Below are 4,959 nucleotides of genomic sequence, written 5' to 3' on the forward strand. Positions count from 1 at the left end.
TCTTGGTCTTTGGGCCACACCCAGTAAAGTTCAGAGCTTATTCTGAGCTCTGTGTTTAGAAATTGCTCATCACTTTAGGAATCCTATGGAACCCCGGGGGAATGAACCATGGTAAGTCCTAGGTTAGCATGATCAGACTGCCTACCACTTGCGCCACTGCACCGGCCCCATCATGAGGCCTCATTGAATTGCAAGGTTGTCAGTGTGGACAAGGTAAAGCATAACAAATACCTCTTTAGCTTCTAGTAATGAAAAGTAGATAAACTTGACTGAGAATTGTCAGTGGGGCTCATGGCCCTTCTGAGTAGTGTTTGGGAGATTCCCTCAAGGTTAATGCAAGCAGTATCAAAATACTCCATTAACTTTTATTTTAGTAACATATGTTTTATGTATATTTTTTATTCCAGGCTCAGATCAGAATTACCTTTGATAAATCAGCAATCGGGGAGGTGAACCTCTGGTCCTCGTTTATCTGATCAATTCATCACATCCAAGCACTGGACCCCTTGGAACCAACTTTGGGCCAAGATTGAACTAGGCCTCAGATGATGCTGCTGCCTCCCGGAAGGCCTAATTCCACAGGGCACAAGCAGAAGACTACGCAGGAGGGAGGTTTTTCTCATCTTGTGTTGACCCCAGTGGGGCTGAGGATTGGGGTTAGACCAGATCAAATAAGATCAATGTGTAGGCAGGGTAAGTGTGCTGGGGTGGGCGCTCTCTTTTGCCTTGCTCACTCATGCTCACACTCACACACTCATCGCCACACCCCAGGCCGCACTGCCCCCCTATTTTATGATTTTTTTAAATATAAATCAATATTTTTCAGATTCCTAAAGGATTCTAAAATAGATGCTAATTTTTATTATGTAAAATCATGAAAACACATTATATAAAATCTTAATCCTTATCTCTTTATTGGACAAGAAGCTCAAGAGTCCTCCATCTAATAAATTATGATATCAAACCTTAGACCTATTGAATTATAATTTGAATTGTAACATGAGTTTTAGTTGATATAGAGGAACCAAAACCTGAGAAGTATTAATTGAATATAAAGTCTGAAGCTTATTTGGTAGCAAGTATATGACTTTGCTCCTTCATATATTTGCACTCTATCTTTGTAGACTCCAAACTTAGTGCACAGTAAGAACTTACGCTTTAGACTCTGTTAGTTGTATATGAAAACTGATTGTTGAATACATAAAAGTGAATTTGAAAAAATTGTTTCAATAAAAAGTAGTAATCTTTGGGCTGGAACGGTGGAGAAGCTGTAGGGCTGTTGCCTGGCACACAATAACCTAGGACATACCTTGTTTCAATTCCTGGTATCCCATATGGTCCCCCAAGCCAGGAGCAATTCCTTTTTTTTTCTTTTTCTTTTTTATGGTTTATGGACCACACAAGGTGACACTCAGAAGTTACTCCTGGCTCTGCACTTAAAAATTGCTCCTGGCTCGGGGGACCATATTAGATATCAGGGAATTGAACTATGGTTATTCCTAGGCTAGTGTGGGCAATGCAGATTCCTTGCCACTTGTGCCACAGCTCCGGTCTGAAACCAGGAGTAATTTCTTAGCCCATAGCCAGGAGTAAACCTTGAGCACTACCAGTTGTGGACAAAAAGAAAAAAAAATTTTTTTTCCAGTGGCTGGAGTGGTGGTGCATGCAATAGGGTGTTTGCCTTGCATGCAGGAACATAGGAGCACTGTGCTTTGATCCACTGGTGTCCTATATGGTCCCCCAAATCAGGAGCGATTTCTGAGTGCAAAGCCTGGAGTGAACCCTGAGCATGCATCACCACTGAGGCGCAAGACACACACACACACACACACACACACACACACACACACACACACACACTTCTATGGGCCAGAGCATTGTTGATAGTTGTATTGCATTAGAGTTGCATGCAAACACCTATGACACCGTGGTTTGCTCCACAGGCATTCCATATTGTTCTCCAAGCCAGAAGCAGTTTTGGGGCACAGAGCCACAGTAACTCCTGAAGTAAACCGGATGTAGCCCACAGAAAATATAAAATAAAATATAATGCACTCTGAATATAAAATTTAGAAAAGAGGACAAGGATGATAGTTTTATGTGACAGAGAATATGCTTCACATGGTAAAACTCTAGGTTTAATTTCTTGAATGAAGCTCTGTGCTCAAATAAAGGATTATTCCAGAATATTCAAGATTTGACTCCAATCAAAATTCTCAAAATTGTATCAAGACGAAAAATTAAAGTCTTCAAAATAAGAAATTGAGGGGCTGGAGAGTTTGCAATGCAACAGGGCATTTTCCTTGCACAGACTGAACCAGGATGGACCTGAATTTTTTTCCCCAGCATCCCATAAGTTATCCCAAACTTGCCAGGAACAATTTCATTTTTTTTTTAATTTTTCTTGGTTTTAAGACACAACTGGTAATATTCAGGAATTATTCCTAGCTCTGTGCTTAGAAATTGCTCATGGCTTGGGGAAACATATGGGACAGCAGACGATTGAACCAAGGTCTGTACTAGTTCATCGCTTTCAAGCAAAAGGCCTACTGCTTGAGCCATCATTCTGTCCCCATCATGAAGCCTCCTTGCATTGCAAGGGTGGTCAATGTGGACAGGCTAAGGCATGACAAGTATGATAGTTTTATGTGACAGAGAACATGCTTCACATGCTAAAACTCTAGGTTTAATTTCTTGAATGAAGCTCTGTGCTCAAATAAAGGATTATTCCTTATATTTTTGTATTGAAATGTAGAAAAACTTGACCAAGAATTGTCAATGAGGCCCATTGAGCATCTGAGTAGTGATTGAGAGATTCTCTCAAGATTAGTGCAAGCAGTATCTAAATACTCCATTAATTTTTCTCTTATACACATATATTTTATGTATTTTTTTTTTCATTCAAGGCTCAGATCAGAAACCTCTTTGATAAATCAGTAACCCGGGAGGCGAACCTCCAGGTCTCGTTTATCTGATCAGTTCATCACTTCCGAACACAAGACCTTTTCGGAACCAACTCTGGGCTGGGACTGAAGTAGCCTCCAGAAGGTTTCACTGCACAGGGCCCAAGCAGGGGGTTCGCAGGAGGGAAATTTTTCTCATCCCGGATCAACACTGGTGGAGCTGAGGGTGGGGGTTTTACCTGATCCAATAAGATCAAGGAGTAGGTGGGTAGGGTCGCTGGGGTGGGCCAACATACTTGCCTTGCACACTCATGCTCACACACTTAGCACCACACCCCAGGTTGCACTGCCCCTAGTTTATGTATTTTTTTTTACTATACATCAATATTTTTCAGATTCCTTAAGCATTCTGAAATAGAAGCTCATTTTTATTATGTAACATCATGAAAGCACATCATATAAAAATCATAATCCTTCTCTCTTTTTACTGGGCAAGAAGTAAAAGTGTCCTCCATCTAATTAATTATTCCATCAATTCTTAGACCTATTGAATTAGAGTTTGAATTGTAACCTGAGTCTTAGGTGATATATAGGAACCAAAACATGAGTAGTATTAATTGAATAGAAAGTCTGAAGCTTACTTGGTAGTAAGAATGTGCCTTTGCCCCTTCATATATTAGCACTCTACCTTTGTAGACTCAAATTTAGAGCAGAAAAAGAACTTATGCTTTAGACTCTTTTAGTTGTATATGAAAACTGGTTGTTGAATCCATGACCATGAACCTGAAAACAAATTGTTCCAATAAAAATAGTAATCTTTGGGCTGAGCGGTGGAGAAGCTGTAGGGCGGCTGCCTGGCACGCAATAACCTAAGGCATACCTTTTTTTCAATTCCAGGCTTTCCATGTGGTGCCCCCCCCCCCCAAGCCAGGAGCAATTTCTTATTTTGGAGTCTATGGGCCATGCAAGATGTCACTCAGAAGTTACTCCTGGCTCTGTGCTTAAAAATGTCTCCTGGTTTGAGGGACCGTAGGGGAGACCAGGGTCATATTGAGCCGCTCTTCTTTCTAGGGTAGTGTGGGCAAGGCAGATGCCTTCCTGCTTGTGCCACAGCTCTGGCCCAAAGCCAGGAGTAATTTCTTAGCCCATAGCCAGGATTAACCTCTGAGCGCTACCAGGTGTGGACAAAAGAAGCAAAAAAAAAAATTTTTTTTTCAATGATTGTAGTGGTGGAGTATACAGTAGGGAATGTGCCATGCATGCAGGAATATAAGAGCACTGTGATTCGATCCAATGGAGTGCTATATGGTCAGCCAAACCAGGAGCGATTTCTGAGTGTATATATAGCTAGGAGTGACAACTGAGCACTATCTCTGAGGCGCGCCCGCACACACACACAAACAGACACACACACACACACACACACACACACACCCACACACACACACACACACACCTCACAAACACACAGACTCCACATTACTAACCTTCCGTGAGCTGGAGCATTGCTAAGAGTGTTATTGCATTAGAGTTGCACGTGAACACCTAGGACACCCCATGGCTTGATCCACAGGCATTCCATTCCATACCGTTCTCCAAGCCAGAAGCAGTTTTTCAGCAAAGAACCAGAGTAACTCCTGAACTACACTGGGTGTAGCCAGAAGCAAAATATAAAATAAAATATAAATTAAATTAAATTAATAAAAATAAATAAACTAAAATAATTAAATTAAATAAAATAATGAAATAAAATAAAATAAATAAATAATAAAAAGTAAAATAACAAACTAAAATAACAAACTAAAATAATAAAAAACAAAATAAAACAAAATAATGAAATAAAATAAAATAAATAAAATAAAATAATAAAATAAAATAATGAAATAAAATAAAATAAATAAATAATAAATAAATAAAATAACAAACTAAAATAACAAACTAAAATAATAAACTAAAATAATGAATCAAATAAAACAAAATAATGAAAAAAATACAATAAATAAAATGAAATAAAATAAAATACAATAAACAAAATAAAATAATAAACTAAAATAAA

The 4,959-nt window shown here is 39.0% G+C and overlaps 2 pseudogenes; both read right to left on the minus strand.

Moving 5' to 3' along the window:
* Positions 1 to 409: 409 nt before the first annotated feature.
* On the minus strand, positions 410 to 792 carry LOC126016743 (uncharacterized; annotated as a pseudogene).
* Positions 793 to 2,908: 2,116 nt separating this feature from the next.
* On the minus strand, positions 2,909 to 3,285 carry LOC126016748 (uncharacterized; annotated as a pseudogene).
* Positions 3,286 to 4,959: the final 1,674 nt, after the last annotated feature.

The sequence above is a fragment of the Suncus etruscus genome, chromosome 8 (assembly GCF_024139225.1).
Source record: "Suncus etruscus isolate mSunEtr1 chromosome 8, mSunEtr1.pri.cur, whole genome shotgun sequence".
NCBI classification, from domain to species: Eukaryota; Metazoa; Chordata; class Mammalia; order Eulipotyphla; family Soricidae; genus Suncus; species Suncus etruscus.